The sequence below is a fragment of the Gambusia affinis genome, linkage group LG22 (assembly GCF_019740435.1).
Source record: "Gambusia affinis linkage group LG22, SWU_Gaff_1.0, whole genome shotgun sequence".
NCBI lineage: Eukaryota > Metazoa > Chordata > Actinopteri > Cyprinodontiformes > Poeciliidae > Gambusia > Gambusia affinis.
Window position 1 is genome coordinate 18855559 of NC_057889.1, and position 17196 is coordinate 18872754.

Below are 17196 nucleotides of genomic sequence, written 5' to 3' on the forward strand. Positions count from 1 at the left end.
GCGTTTTTGGCCAATTTATGACGGCTCCAAAGCAAACAGTAATGGTTCTGCTTACGGGCTGTAAAACGTGTGTGTCAGCCTACTCGGTCATTGCAGGCGCTGTGCGCGCAAAAAGAAAGAACAAATTTTAAAAAAATGGCAGGATGGTATTATTACCTCGCATATCAGATTAACACTAACTGTTAACCTCGTACTCTATAAATCCTTGTCTTAAAAAGGCCCACTTGTGGGATTTAGATTAAGGGTATGTTGGTGGACAGCATGTTGGATACTTTAGAACAGCGAGAGTGCATTTGTATTCTTTGAACAGATTAGTGAAAACGATCTAACGTTTAAACTATTTGTACACGTCTTTCCCACGCTAGTGATCGACAGGACTCCTGTGGCTGGACGACATTCTTTCACCATTAGTATTGGTCCACTGAATTGGTCTTATACCAAAATAAGTATCAACCCATTGTTTCGTCTAGTCAGAATCAGTCATATTCACCAGCTCTCTCTTGGGATAAATCAACTTTTTCAAAACAGTCCTGAATCTAGTCTGAACATATTTCCTCGTCATGTTACCATTTTCCAAAATGAATATTTAAATGTAGCCAAGTGAAGTGTTGCACCTGCAATCTGCAGGATTTTCCAAATGGTGGATTTCACTGTAAAGACTAATTCCTTATACAGGCGTGAATATCTTACATCGTTTACAAAGATAATACTGTACACACGGGATTGTTTTCAGAAAAGTTTTCATCAACACAAACTTCCACAAATATACCATGAAGTGTTGTCGTAAATATGCCAAACGAATATGGGGTAGAGTAGCTAAAACCCACGTCAGCCAAACATAGGTCGTCAAAACAACCAAGACTTCCTGTCAGGAATTACACATGGTGCCAGAAGTTTAATTTGTTTGGACAATATAAAGGTTGAACTACTTTTAAATAGAGTATTAAAATATAAAGTTATTAAAACACAATGCGATGCCAATCAGGAATCATGTCAAAGAAAAAATCAATTCTATCCATGTTTTTTTTTATTTTTTTTATTTACTTCAAGTAAAGCCAGAAATGTATTAATGTTTTGGTTTTTTTTTTATTGAAGCAGTTCCTTCTTTTCATTCAGGAAGGCCTGGAGGTCAAGCTCAAATCTCTCTCATTATGTGTTTAATGTTCAAAAAATGTCTTTATGCCAAAAGAGTTTCGATTCAACATTTACTGCAGCATTGTTGCTATTGCAGTCAGGCTGATTTTCTCATTTCGGTTGGCAGGGGTTCATCTAAGAAAAAAATTGCTTTTCATCACTGATGCTTACATACATAATGCTGCACAACGAAGGTCATTGTGGACGACTCGGCAGCAAACTGAGGTATATCGGAAGTGGTGGAGTTTTTTCCTCCCGCTTGTTTAGCTCTGGTCATCTTTTAGAGACCAAGGCTAAATTCTGAAGTGTTTTTTTTTTTTCCCTCTTCTTCTGCTGTCTAAACTCTGAATGACGGATTGCAAATAAACAGGTTGCTGTGGTCGCTAAGCAAGAGATTATGAGCGTTTGATGAAAACGTCTGTTGGTTTAAGTTGTTACAGTTGACGTCAACGCCGTGGTTCGACCTCCAGACGCTGATGTGAATTAACCGTTAAGGCTTTTTTCTTTCTTTTTTTTTTGTTTGGTCTTGGTTTTTGTGTTATTCTAATGTCTCGGCAATGGACTTTAATCTAATGACCGTGTTATAAGTACCCAGGTATTATCTTCAAAAAATATACATTTGCAAAATTCTTTCTGAACTATTTAGTTTCTGTTTATTTTCCAGGAGGCAGAGGGAATTTGAGCCCAGTTGGCAGGATGGAGGCTAACTTGCAGACGTATATAGAGGGAACTTTTTATTTTTTTAATTTTTTTTACAGACACTTAACTCCAATTAACCTTCATTCTCTGATTTGCCTTTGATCGCATTATCCGACGGTATTCAACTCCATTTTTGTGCCTCTCTGCTACATGCCCAAAGAACAGTGAAGCAGCGCAAGAACAAGCTTCTCCTTGTGCTGGATTTCCCTATTGGCCGGTGAAACATGCTATAGTCCTCTTTGTCCATTTTCTCTTTCCATACTCTAAGATCTCTCTCATTACTTCTCGTCTTAGCCCCCTCTCTTCGTCTCTCTCTCCTTCTTTTCCCGCTCCATTGCAGGATTACCCTCAGGCTATGTCCAGCTTCAGACAACGCCTGATTCATGCCCATAGTAGGCTGCTGCCTTTACTTGACTTCACTGTACAACAGGATTGGGCTTGAGCAAACAAATGTTTCCACATGAGAGAGAAATTCAAGAGGATTGTTAAAAGGGGGGGGGGGGAAGTCAAGAAATGTCATCCAAGTGTGCTTTTTATTTCAAACATTTAAATTTTTTTTTTTTTTTTTTTTTAAACAAAACTCTCTAGACTAAGTAGGTCATCGCTGTGTCAAAATAATGTCGAATAATTTTACTTCTTAGCCTAAAACTGTAAGAATGGACAGTATTGAAACAGAGGCATAGACCGTTTTTTTTTTCTTTCCTTTTTCCTTCCTCCCCTCCTGCTTCTTGCAAAAACACATTCCAGCTGTCGAATGTGTTCAATCCTGCTGCAATATATAAAACTGTTTCAGACTACCTGCCTGTCCCCTAAAGCAATTACAAGTGACAGAGCTCACTTTTGGCTCTTAAACCCAAATGCCTCAAACAGGTGCCTGTTGAGCTGTCATCTTCCCTGACACATTAGTAACACGCTTTGTCTTCCAGTTGACACATGAATGACAATGCATGGAATTCACAGATTAGGAAAGATGTCGCTTCAGGAGACTTCTCCACAAAAGAGAAGGACTGAGTGACATTTATTTTAGTTTTAAAGCTAACACTGCAGGCAGGTTGTACTAGAATAATAATAATAATAATAATAATTTAAAAAAAAGAATGTAAATTGTTCTGTACGATAGTCTAATTTAGCAAAATTTGATAAAATAAAAAAAAATTTGGTACAAAAATGTTAAGTAAATTAGAAGGAACTCAGTGCCAACAAAAACTAGTAACCAAGATTAATAGAATAAGCAAAATAATGTGATTAGGCAGATAATATCTAATTAGCTAAAAATGACTAGCTAAAGTAAGACTTACTTTACTTTAACTGATTGCATGTTAATCATTGCAAATGACTTTTTTTAAAAAAGAGAAAAAACAGTATTTGAAACACTGGCTTTATAAAACCAGTGTTTCAAAGATTATTTTTTATTAAGATGGAGTAATCTATTTGAAATTGCCGTAAACTAGCTTAGTTAAGCTAAAGTTAGCATAAAAATTCAGCAAGTAATCCTAAATTGTTGTTTTTTTAAGTAGCTTTTAGGCTACCAAAGAAGGTAAAACAAGTTACTTGTTGAAAAGGACACATTATTACTTTTTTGTCTAATAAAATAAAATGCTACAGCTAAGCCTTAATTTCAAAATTTGCTTCTAAATGACAAATTTTAAAATATATTAAAACAAAGTAAAAGATGTTTAAATTAAATACATAGATTTGTTTTTATTTGTTATTTAACACGATATGACAGAAGTTATGTGCGTCCTTTCCAATAATCAATGGACATACTTGACTGGTATTACAGACATCAAACCCTACTGTAATATTCTGTGATTGCCGATTGGTATTTTAAAAATGTACCTCAACTTCTTGAGGTTGGAGACCCTCTTTGCCATCGCCCTAATCTTTAATTCTTTCCAAACAGTCTGTCATGGATTATAGCCACAGAGTCCACTCTGTGTTATTTTTACTTTAGAGTGAAATCTTTAAAGATTACTTAAATCTAAATATGCCTGATATGTGAATGAATTATTGGTTTTATATTAACGTACAGTTAAGTGGTTTCGGCAGTGGTTTGACATTAGAGCTGTTAAAAAAACATTACTTTTAATAGTTGAAATACGGGACACAACGGCTGGAGGTGTAGAAATACTGAACGGAAAGTTTTACATATGTTGACATGACTTGACATGTAAGATGAAAGAAAATATAAATTTCAGGGCCTGAAAAAAGAAATCCACATTGACTTCTTTAAAAAAAAAAACATAACAAAATGAGTGACTCAGTGAAGGTGAGCTCATCTGATCTCCAGGGGAATCAGTGTTATGAAGCGCTTTATTTCCTTTAGAGCACATTATAGATCTGACCCCTTGACTCATTCTGCCATTCGGTGGATACGGTAAAAGCTGCCAGTGAATCATTCTGTAAATAAAACTTCTTCTTCTTCTTCTTTTAAAAAAAAAAAAAGTAGGGTTTTCTATACAGCAAGTGTGAATCTTCAGTAAAATAAGCTTCAGTAAAATATGTTGACACCGGGGAGGTATGCATTGTTATTCTCTAGAAGATGTAACGCGCCGTCATTAATCACATGCATTGGCAGTCGGGGTCTGGTGTTCAGCGCGCCGGAGGTGTATTAAGTGAAAGCCGTAAATAAAGCAGCTTTGTAAATTGAGTGCATGCGGGGGCAGCTCTTTTTCCTGCCGACAAAGCTTTTGATCATAGCGAATATCATTTCCTTGGTGTGTTTACTTGAGGCTGAGGAAGACTTCACACCTTTTTTTTCTTTCTAAATAATGACACCTCTGCAACAAGGCAGAGATTAGAGATAAATGTTTGCGTTTCACCCTCAGACTAATAAAAAGGTAGAACTTAAAAGGCTCCAAAGTTATTTTTAATGGCTTTCAGCTGAGGAAAAAAAAGAAAAGAAAAGACGATGGCAGACTCCAGACTGGCCTTTAAACTGATTTGAATTTTTAAAACGACCCCCTGAGAAAGCATGCAAGTCCTCTTTTATCACGCTCGGTTCAAAAAAGAAGAAGAAGAAGAAAAAAAAAAAAGAGAGCGAGAGAAAAAGAAAAAGAATGCGTAGCCGACCTTTTATTTACTGTCACCTGTAGGTCGCTCATTAAAATCATCAAACCTCTTTAAGACTCTTCCTCGGATGTTTCACGTCACCCCGAAGGTTGACGAGATAAGCACGAGGTCACGGAGGAACAACAGACATCGAGCTAGAAGGGAACACGGCGCTCATGAATAATGCATGCGCCAAAGGTTTTGTCTAATGGCACTCTTAAAAGTTTTAAAAGTTCATCTTTCAGCTGAGGATGCTCTTGGCTAAAAAGCCTCTTTCTCCCGCCCCACCGACGTACACGAAGTCATCCTCCAAACTCAGTGTGAGTGAAACACTGATTGGTGTAATTATATTTTCAGTGATTACTTATCTTAATGGCACTCATCACAATATGAGACATGAATCACAATGATTTCTGAATTAAGTTTCTGGAACAGACTGTCTTTTTTTCTCTTTTCAGTTGTATTTCACCAAAAAGAAAAAAAAAAAAAAAAAAAAAGACTGCACAGCCCTTAAAGCAATCCACACACAAACACTTCCATACACATGTTGAAGATTTCAAGAGGGCCACTCACCATTTTCGGTCACTTGTTGGTCATGGTGGGGTCAGAGGGAGAACAGAGGCGCTGAGAGAACAGAGAGTGCAACCCCACGGCGTTTACACTCACATCCCAGCCACGAGGAAGAGAGCGGCCAGTCTCCCGAACCTGAAAGCCCAGACGGAGTGCGGTGGGTTCCTGCCGCCGTGAGTTCAGAGGAAGCCGCTCGGTCGGTCAGGCCACGAAGGAGAAGAAACAAGACTGACAAAATAACAAAAACAAAAAAAGGCAGGGAGAATTCAAAGACGCTTCTTCCTGCTTGCTCCTTGCTTCCCTTGGTGTAACTCGACCTCCTTCGAGGAGGACACGGCAGGCAGGCGCACAGAACCAGTTCCAGACCTGTCTCACTCCCGACGGCTGCCTCACCCCCTTCTTCTCTCTCAGGTTTTTCTCCATTTTTTTTTTTTTTTGTTTCGCTTAACTCTGGGTTCCGCGGCCCTGGTGATGAGCTCACCGCATGCTCAGGTTTCAGCTTCTTTGGCTGGAATGCGAGGGCAGAGTTCGCAGAGGCAGAGGTGCCGGGGCAAGGTCAAAGGCTACCGGGGCAGTTTGGAGGAACTAGGACGACAGGGGTATCTGTCATCTGGGACCAATGGAGGGAAATCTGAGGGGCCTGGAGAGCCGAGAACATAACAGGAGTTACAAGGGTCACGGGTTACGGATGTTGTGGAGCAAGGCAACATTTGACAGCTCTGGAGGCTATGGACTAGGAGACGCTCAGTACATTTACACGCTCAAATTCACACACCAACACGCACTACCACTGCTAAGTGCCAGATTTACTGCTCACTTAGAGACCGGAGTGTTTTCCTCAGGGAGAGACTTCTTTTTTCCCACCCCCTTTTGTCGAGCTACTGCTTTCACATACTTTGGTCAGCAATATGAAATCTACAAATGGATTAAACAAAGTTTGTCACCCCAAGCACAAAAGGAATAATAGTTTAATTTGGTCAGAGTTTTGATACAAAAAGATCCATTTAATGGTAATTAAGCTAATAGCCTAACCCCCGACTCAGTTGGAGGAAGTGTTAGTGAGCCAGTAAGATTAAAACAGTAGATAGAAGGTAAAAATAGAAAACTTCTACAGAAATTTAAATGGGGCCTGTCAGTTGGAACCCAGCGTAGTGATGCTAAAAATTAGCATCAATGCTAAGCTTAGCTAAAATAATATTAATAGCATATGGAAAATCGGTAGAATATTGACTAACACGGACACAGTGCACTAGAGGGTACACTGCATTAACCTGAGACCAAAATAAATAGCTAAAATGCCTATTTCAGAAAAAGGAAAAGTTACAGCACTTGCTTCGCAAGGCAGTGCACTAACTTGAGGGAAAGAAAGAGCTGAAATAATTATTTTAGGAAATGCTTACTTTAGGGCATGGGCTTGCTTGACCTGAGAGAAAAAATAGCTAAAATGCTTATTAAAAGGAAAAGACAGATGTTAATGCACCACCTTGCTTTGTATTAGCGGTAGTAGGAAGCAGAAGTTATTTTGAGGCGTAGAACAATAGATGTTCAACAACGTAAAGAACTGCAAAACTATAATGCCATGAAGCAGAACACAAAGCATATTGTTGATTGTACTGAAATTGTAACAGGGTCTATTAGCTTGAAAATAAATTCAAATTAGACCAACTTTTACCAAATCAAACAGGTGTACTTCCATTTTAAATACCAGACAATACCTTAAGACTGCAATTCACCACTATTCTGAGTTGAACATTTTAAAAAACTGGTAGGAGGCATTCTCTTTGTTATAGAAAATTTAATATTCTCCTAGAGCAGTCGTCCCCAACCCCGGGGCCACGGACCGGTCCCGATCTGTGGACCAATTGGTACCGGGCTGCACAAGAAATCATTAAATATTTCCGTTCAATGTATTATTTGGGTCTGGAGGATTTTTTATTTTGAAAATCCTTTAACTGGATTCTCTTGGTCTTGCGCGCCAACATTGAGCCCACAAGCAGCAAAATGAGTAAGAAACAGATCAGATGTCTTTGGAAAGTTTCTTTGCGAAAGGGGAAAATGCCCAGAGAAGAGACAGGAGAATGGATTTATCCCGGTTGATGATTCCCACATTCCAAGCCCGCTCTGCATGATCTGGTGACCGGCTCATAGGCAACAGTTCAGGTGTCATTGTCTCTCATCATTCCCAGATGGGTCCGTCTCGTTGCAGAGAAACAAACTCAGGGCTCCCATTAGTCCTTTTTGTGAGTTGAAATTTTCATGTAGATAAACTGTTCGTTTTTGTGTCGCATCTGTATCTTATTTTGAAGGGATGTGTAAACGTTACCATAGCGACCAGAGTCAGAGAGCGGTAGGGCAGTGGTCGAGACGAAGTGAGAGGAGTAGAGGTTGTAAGTCTTTAGTCTGGTTCCTACGGCACGATTTAAAAATTGTTGGCTCTCAGTTGTGCCATGTCAGCTGTTTGGGATTGCCCTCCGTTCTTACGTCACGGCGCTTTCTGAATGGCTACCTGTTGCATTCAACAGGTTGCAGTTTTGCTCCCAGTCAGGGAAAATCCCACACGCTGCGATAGTCGGGCCAAGTCAATGTTGAATATGTTAGATTTTAGATCAGAGCAGTCCCAATGTTCTTCCGACTGAACCAATCAATCGTGACACACATCACACCAGGAGGATCGCTTACTATTATCGGAGCACTCCAAGATTGCCGTAAGGGGGAAGTCGGCACAAAAAAATTAAACTTGTGCCAATTGACCCCCAGGGCCGCAGTAAAATTGCAAAGCCCTGACAGGTCAGTGATGACAAAAAGGTTGGGGACCACTGTTCTAGAGATTAAGTTGTTCAATGCTAGCTTTTTATTTGCTTTGCTATTTTTTTCTCCAGAGGTGTTCCTCAAGAATGATCACTCAGCCTCTTGATGTAAGGTAAACTAAAAGATTACAGCATTTTTGCTTCTTCACGTCTTTTGAACGGCAAAAAGCTGCTATTCACTTTGCTTTCTTTCAATTTTATTTAGCTTATTTTTTCAGTTTTATTTATGTATTTGTCCATGTTTTGCAAAATATGTAATTTTATTATAATCTAAATTTTTTAGGTTTAATTTCAAAACCAATTTTATTGTTCTATTTGTTTAAAAAAAAATTTAAAAGAGCTTATTTTCCAAAATGACTTGAATCAGAAAACCTTAAAAACTTATTCGTTGAATGAGCCTGTCTCCTCATTCAAACTCTGTTTTTAACTATTTCTGTTTAATCTTTTCAGTTATTGCTGTGACTGTACAAATTCGCAGTCCTTACTTATGGACATCAAAAAACATCAACCTTACATCTTCATCTTCCTCTCTTGCCCATTTTGACAAACGGCTTGGAGAATTAAATCTCTGTCACATATTTATGCCCCAGGGGAAATGGCATAGATAAGAAGTTTATTAAAAGATTTCTTGAGATTATTTTTATTGGATTTGCCAAGATTTCTAAGTTTAAAAACTTTGAGGTTGGATTTTGAACATTTTTTCCCCCCCTGTGTCGTTACCAGATGGATTAATAAATGTAGTTTGGCTTTTTCTCACTCCTGTTTAAAAAACTGAGATGTTTTTCCTCTTCTGGAATATCACGTGCTTATTTAGGGAATGTGACATCCAGAGTGAAGATTTGATTAAATAATTTGACCTTCTTAGTTATAAAGCATTTTGAACAAAGTGGTCAGGTCGTGCATTCGTATTCTTACATACAGCTCTGCCAAAAAATAAAAAATAAATAAAAAAACCTGTTTCAAATTAAATTTCAGAAAAAGCCGTTTTGATTAAAACAAGTCAGTCCACAAAGCCTTAAGCAAGGGAGTGTGCATTTACTGAGGAAAAACTGGCCAAAGTCTCAAAGGGAGATTAGTTAAAGTGCTGAGATTTAGGAGGAATTATTGCTGGGCTTAATTTAAGATGGGGAACCTACAAAACTAATGCACATTTTTACCAGCTGGACAGAAATTTCTAACTGTGCAACAAAATAAATTGCATTCTCTTATTTCAAAGAAGTTTCCATTAAAACTGGCTCTAGATCTTTTGGGTTGAAAGTTCTGAAGCTAATTTAAAAGTTAAAATATTTATCTTACCTCAAATTCTTTACTGTAATGTTGTTGTTTTTTCTCTTTCTCCTTGTGGCACACCATCGTCGCCAACGTCGAACTTTTCGGCCGTGCACTCGGTGAACACACGCAAGTGCAAAACTGTCAGCAATTACCGACACCTGTTCTGAGGCACACGCTCGCAGGTACACTGTGGGATAATTACACGGTGTTTGTGCCACCTGGAGAGGAAGAGCAGAGGTGTGAGGACAGGTGCTAATTCCAACCGAAGGCTAACCCGACGACACAAACCGCGGAAGGAAACGGCTAATATTCGAGAACAGCCTTACTTTGAAAGGCGTCGCTGTCAAACTGACTTTCCGGCATAACAGAAATGGCTCACTGAAGTGGGTTAGCATGTATTTGTTTCGTACTTTTCTCCTTCCTTTACCCCCTGACAACAACCACCACCACCCCCCAGCCTCACTCTGCCCCTGCTTCCCTAGCCACCAGGAATGTGTGGTCTTTATTAGCAGGAGGAAGTGAGCACCGCAGGCCCAACGTCTCAGGTGTCTTGATCCCTTTTTTCCCCCACGCGGCACCTCTTACAAGCGGGGTCCGGCTAATCGCTTACTGATAGCGAAGGCTCCGGTTCTCCACGAGACAGCCCGTGTCGCTCTCTTCCTGCCCTCTTGGTTTTATGCAGTGTGCCGGTAGGAAGAAAAAAAAAAAGCTCGCATGTCATTTGTGCAGTTGAGTGTCGGAGCGGGGCGCACCCTCGGCGGGCCTGTTCCCATGGGAACGGCAGCGCTAGCGAACAGCTTGTTTTTGTGTTTTTTGGCAAGTATTCCTGCTTGCTGGAAAACTGACAGGCACTGGGGAGGTCTGATATGGAAATCTTTTTTTTTTTTTTTTTTTTTTTTTAAATCATTGCCAGGTAGACCCTATGAGAGAAAATGTTTTCACTCCCACTTCCTCCGCTGTGTTTTCACATCCACACCGAAGTCTGTCGGGTTCACACGGCTCCAGCGGAACTTTTTCACCTGTTCTTCTGACCGAACTCGGTTCACGTTTCAGAGTGTGGCTGGTGCCACGAGCTGACAGGCTGAACTTGTTCTCCAGGGCTGAGAGAGCCCCCCCAAGGGGGGTTTTTAGTCAAACGACTGCAGGTTAGAGTTACTTGTCTCCACATGCCTGGTCGACAGACACTTGGCTTAAGTTCTGACCTTACCACGTCGCTAAGGAAATTCCACACCAGGCGGGCAGGGAGGAAAAAAAGGAAAGAAAGAAAGTAATCTCCTCTTTAACATAAAATTTCCAATGATAACATCACTACACAGTTTAGCTGACTTCATCATTAGCATATTTGTAAACGGAGCCAAGGACTCGGTACAGACTTTGTTTTCCTTGCTATGAACTCCTCTACATTTTGGAAAACACATGACTTAACATTATCCAAATCCAATTTCATCAATATTATAGCTTGATGAAAGTGCTGTGCAGTACTAAGACAAAACAAAGAAACAAAAAGACAACCGTAAGATATAAAAGAAAACAAAAAAAGGAGAAAACAAATTACAAATACTGTAGTAAAATTTAAAAAAAATGCTACAACAAACCATGTGTCATAAACAAAGTGTGTTTTCAAGAAAGAAACTGCAAAAGAAAAAGTCTGTCTAATATGTAATGGCAACTTGTTCCATAGTTTTGGAACTACAACAAAGTCTCTTGATTAGAGCTCGTGGTGAAACAGGTTAGTGGGGTGGAGGACCATTAAGGCTCAGAAATCTGTGGCCATGAATGCTTTGATGTCATCTAGTCACGTTAGGCGATGCTGAATGGGCCTTTGGGCTTAACAGGGAGGTAAATCTGACAGTCATCTGGGTAACAATGAAAAGAGATGCACTGGTTGCTCAAATGTGACCTTAACAGAAGAACATACTTGACAAAACAGAGAGGGTTAAGAATTAAACCTTTGGGAACTCCACAGGAAATAGGTGCTGACATGGACCTAAAGTTTTCTGTAGGAACACAGCAAGTTCAGTCCTGCAGGTATGAACTAAACCAGTTTAATGTTGCCCACCCAAAGCCCACTTTTAGAATGTTATAATACTTTTCAGACTGGACTATTCCTGTTGAAAATGTCATTTAGCTAAATAGATTCTTTTTTTTTTTCCTGGTATAGGAAGAGATTTGAAGTTTGGTCTAAAACCTGACGACACTGTACACATGTTGTTCAATATTGTGATGATTTTATGGATCCCTATTCACATTTTCCAGAATCTTCTCTTGATTTTCCATCATCATTGTTTTCCCATCACTTCGACCTACATGAGGTGGGGCTATGAAGGTCTTCCAAGACCAAGAGAGACCACAAGATAGAAAAGCTAAAAGGAAGGAGAAAGGGAGGGAGGTAGGACACGAGGAAGGTTATAAGAGGGCAGGAAATAAAGAGGACACAAAGAAGAAAGGAATCGAAGACGTAAGGTCAAGAAAGAGGGAGGAAGGAAAAAGGACAAATACAAGGACAGAAAATTGTTTACATAAGAGGACACTTTATAAAGTCTAAACACAACAAATTTTTCAAACACTGTCTTCTTTTTTCATCCAGGTCTGGAAAATACACCAATCACATTCCACACTTTTCCAGAATGCAAAGGAACAAGGAACCCTGCATCAGATCCCAATTAAACACAATGAATCTGTGAGAAAATGTGGAAAAGTTCCAGCAGTACGACTTCCTTTGCACGGCCCTGTGGGCTGGACAAACACAAAATCCACCATCTGCGTCCTGCAAAAAAGAGCAAAAGTCTACCTCTGCCCTTTATACATCAAACAGAACCCTGGACTGGAAATAATGTCTTTTATCTTTCATTAATATTAGCCCGGCACAGAGCAGGGGCAGGCTCGAAATGAAATTAAAGCGCGTGTTTACTGTGCAAACAACTACCACACTTTATGGTGTTTGGATTCCTAAATGAAAACACTCGCCGAGGAAGCCTTCGCCAAGGCTTCTCGCTGAGAAAGCGAGCAGCAGCTAACGCCTCTCCGCAGCTCCGTTCGCCTGGGACAGCAGGGTAATTGCATCATTTGGAGATGGAATGAAAGCACTTTACACGCGAAAGTAAGTGAAATGCTTTATTGCTCGCGGAATTGCCAATTAAAAAGCAACACCTGGAACACAGAGGCTCGGCTGAAACAGCCCCACTGCCCCCAAAATCCAGCTGCCCCCTGTTCCACCGAGGCCCCAGGAGAATGTTTTCCTTTCCTTGTCTTTAACTCACTTGTTTCAGGCCCCAGTCTTATTTGTGGAAAAGGTGTCGACAATGCACCTTCACATTGGCAAAGCCCTGTGTGTTCTTAGAGGTATTAATAAAGCCTATTTCCCCGGGTTGGGAATGTGGCACGGCTGCAAGGTAAACCGGCGCAGGGCACGCTGCTGAGAAAGAAAACAGTGGTGATTCTCTCTAGCACCCACCACCACCTGTCCAACATAAACACACATGCTTTGGCCCCTCTTCCAAGCCCAGATGTGCTCCACGATTTGGCTTGTCCCCTTCGCTAAGAGACAGACAGAGAACCGAACCGAGCAGAAACTGAGAAAAAGAAAGACCTCGAACCTTGAAAAAAGTAAAACAAATTTAAATACACATGACGGCCAAATCTCATGTCACTTGAATCAAGTTAAGCAACAGTGAAACTCAAAACCCAAATAGGTTGTCCCTGGACTCAGGCAGGCGGTGGACTCCCCTCTGCTCTGTTTGTACCTACATAATGTATCTCTAATGCATTCTGCATAACTGTGCTCTGGGGTTTCCCACTCCGACCAGCAGCCTCTGTCACCCGCACAAAAGATTAACATCAGCCCGCGCTGCCATGGCGACGCAGACAGGCGGTGCTGTGGCAACCGCACTTTGTGGTTACGGATTTGTGGCGTTCAGAACGGGAGACCTTATTTACTTTGCAAATGCCTTTTCCTGCAGCGTCGGCTTATTACCTCTGAGGCCTGAGTGATGCGGCCGTATGGAAAATAAATTGGGAGAAGCACACTTGAATCATGGCCCAGCACTTATGACGCTGCTTTAGATCCTGAGCGGAGACATGAAAGCAGATGGATACTCGAAGATAAGATGTATTGTCATGAATGAGCGTGAGAGGGATGAGAGAAAAACTGAACAGGGCTCCCAGCACTTTTGTAGGTGCAGTCAAAGTGCCTGCTGCATATTTAGAGCCCAGCAGCCAAGCATAATGTGCCTCTCATGTCCAAATAATACCTCCTGCGCTTTGTACATGTCCACACAATTATGGCTGCATATCTTCTATTTTCTTTTTTTTTCACGCACAACATTATTGGTTGTCAAGCTCACATGGGCGGAAAGCGGCGCGTAACACTGTGGTGTTACATTTCCATCTTCCTTTCTCTTTCATTAAATGCCGCTGGAGGACGCCCAGGCTCATTTCAGCCACAGCAGATTACGTCTATCAACTATTTATACGGATTGGCTAAAGGCAGTTCCTGTGCTTTGGCTTCACACCAGCAACCGGAGACCTGTCTGCTGCAATGCAACAATTGCGAGGCGGGATTATCTTCTGAAGCGATACGAGAGAAGTTTGCTGCAAACAAAAAAGGAAGAAAGAAAAACGACAAAATACCCTCGAACGGCACGAATAGAATTGGAGATAAAGTCGTGATCTAAAATTTTAGCTGCGGGGTTAGCATGCCGACCGTATCATGTTGTACTTTTGCAGGAGTCGGTTGATCTGATGTAATTGTCTGCGCTTACAAAAATGAGGAAACACGAGTACGAGTTTGAGGGGGTTTCAAGTAATGAACCAAGAAAAATTAGAGCGCAAGTGTGAAGCAGTTGGAAAATGATTCATCATTTCGAAAAAAAAAGCAAAAATAAATTCTAGAAAATGTGGTATGTATTTGTATTTTTTCCCCCCACCATTTATCATGCCATCAATTCTAAACATCTGCCTTGTTCCCACAGCATGACGTCGCCACCACTGTGTTTCAGAGTTGAGGCGGTGTGTTCAGGATGATGTGCACCGGACAAATTCCAGCACACGGATTCTCCCACCTTTTCTGGTTTGACATGTTTGGATTCATGCTATGCTCTCCACATTTACAGGTGATGACAGCGTTCTGTCAGATATTCAAAGCTTAAAATTCTGATTTATTGAACAGCTGTATACACAGGCAGACTATTTATTAATCAGCTGACTTCTCAACACATTTTTTCAGATTCATATTTGCTAAAACGTTTGGCTGAATTAGACCAAATGCAGTGCTGGGCGCTAATAGCAAAGCTAATTTTTCCTATAGTGGTTTTGCTAACTTTCAAAACATTCGGTTCATTTAGCTTCCCCTGAATGTATTTTTTCTGATAAATTCCAAAGCACTATTTTCCTTGGCCGCCCCAAAAACTTTCAGTAGAATAAAGTGCAACTTCTGGGTTGAAGTTTTGATTATCGACTGTTAATAATTCTTCATGTTCTTAACTATTTATTGCCATGCTCTTATTTTGAAGTGGGTGAGTTCATACAGTGGTTCGATTTTCTCTCCTCCCATTCTCTTTCTTTTTTTCTCTCTTTCTTTCTTCACCCCTCTCCCCCCTGATAACTTTATTTCAAACTAGAAGCATACAGGAACAAAATAAAACACTAACAGTAGAGAACAAGATATAAAAACAACATTTAACAACATTACGTAATGTGGAAATGATGTCAAAATCCTTCAAAGGTAGATATAATTTGAATTTAAGTAAGCATTTTAGCATTAGCTTCCTCTAAATGTCGTATCGGTGTAGCCTGCTAGCATCAGCGGAACTAAAGTTTATGTTAGCGCTTTAGGACTAGCAAATCTTTAGTTAGCAGTTCAAAGTAAAACAGCCCCATTTTGAGTATCTTCTGCTTCATCCTTTAATTTAAACTAAATATTACTTTTTGCGTCACCTTCTTTAACAGCTCAATAAACACGTGACCTTCTTCTATCAAACTTTGGGGGTAAAACGAAACCCCAGGGTGACCCGGCCCCATAACATCTTGATACATTATTCCTGCTCTCTGAGCGTGCCCGGCACTAATGCTCCACCTGTGAGGCTGCAGGCTGTGCCAGCATGTCTGACTCAGGAGTAATATCCATTTTGACATTCTGAAATATTCATTGGCACACCTTGGGCGCACCGGAGGAGGTGCGTAGTGTGTCAAATAAGAATATGGGACCAGGGCTCGCCTTATCCCTGGTCCCATGAAGAGATACGAGAGAAGTTCGTATCTCTTCGTTCCCAGTCTGAAATGAAGGCTAATCGCAGCGACTCTTTGGAAAGTGGAATTTGCTAGAAAAGTACGATGTTTCTCTGATGCAAATTTTAGTGAGACTTTTCAGAGCAAAAGTATGGCTCAGCAGTTCCGTTGCATATATTCTCTATCATATCTGTAAGCACAAAAACTTGTATTTTGAAAGCGCATCCGTCAAAATGAAAGCCCGTTTTAGTCAAACCTACAGTACATATTGGAAAATGCTTGCTAACCTCCACCTAGGGTTAAATGAAACTCAATTTTCTGAATGGCGGAAAAGTTATTTTACCGTTTATCTGAATGTCAGATACACACAAGGACAGCTGGCGGAGTTAAGAGTAACGCTCCGATATTGAGTCAACACAGAGCCGACACCACCAAAACAGTAGCTAGCAGCAGGGTCTCTCTTCTGGTTTTGACTAAAAACAGCAGTCACTGGAAGCAATTTCGACTTCTGAAGACGCTGAGCGTGACTGACATCGGAGCTAATAATCTTAAACAAAAAGCTACTTCAACGCTGCCAGAGGAACGCAGAACAGAGGAAGCAGGCAGGGAGAACTTTGTATGGGACAAATTAACTGATTTTATAATACGGAGTCTTACAGAAATATCGCACTGAGGGAAAGAGGGAAAGGAAATACAGGATGTGACAAATTAAGAATATGAGATTATGAGTTTATGGGAGTAATTGTCACTAATGTAAAACATTGGCTTATTCTACAACTACAGCTACAGCATTCAGAGAGTATTTGTCCCTTTAAAGATTTCTTGTTGTTTTGCCAGGTCAGCAAATTTGAATGTAACATTAAAAAAAACAAAAAAACAATTTTAAATGATAATTGCATTGGTTACAATGAAAAGTGACCAAAAGCAACCTTGTTAAAAGCTAGTGGTCGTGTCGCCCTTTGCAGCAAACCAGTGATTAGGAGAATTGCTAATACATTTTGAACATCGACGTGAAGAAATTTTGCTCCACTCTTCTTTGCAGAATTGTTTTAATTCATCCTAATTTTGAGGATTCTGAATTAAAGAATTACAACAACATTTAATTTACCTTTGGGATCAATAAAGTATTTTTGAATTGTGTTAATTTGATGAGTTCTGACGGTGAAGTGCCGGTTTAAGGTCACAACACGGCATCACAATTCGATTTACGTTCAACCCTTGACTGCACCTCTCCAACACCTTCATTTTGATCTTTTTCACACCACCAAGGACCGTCAAGGTTATGTAGATAATGCCATTATCATACGCAAAACAATTCAAAGTATCTTACAAGGCATCAGGGGAAAGATAAAAAGGAAATAGCACAACATGAGCAGAAAAGCATTGCATAAGAGGAAGGGATGTAAAAATAAAGGTGAATGTAAATCGGATTTTATAA

General features: G+C 40.3%; 1 protein-coding gene across 11 annotated transcripts in view; it reads right to left on the reverse strand.

Moving 5' to 3' along the window:
- flrt2 (fibronectin leucine rich transmembrane protein 2) overlaps positions 1–11531 on the reverse strand; it is a 92435-nt gene extending 80904 nt beyond the window's left edge. For 2 of the 11 annotated variants that reach the window (XR_006369624.1, XR_006369622.1), the window contains exons 1-3: positions 9860–11484; positions 9558–9751; positions 5458–6094 (exon numbers count right to left, since the gene is read on the reverse strand). The gene's annotated coding sequence lies outside the window, so the exon portion shown is untranslated. Of the gene's footprint in view, positions 1–1550; positions 5040–5457; positions 6095–9557; positions 9752–9859 lie in introns of those variants that run through there. The other 9 variants (XM_044106703.1, XM_044106702.1, XM_044106706.1 and 6 more) reach the window with 7 other exon arrangements.
- Between the last annotated feature and the right edge of the window lie 5665 nt (positions 11532–17196).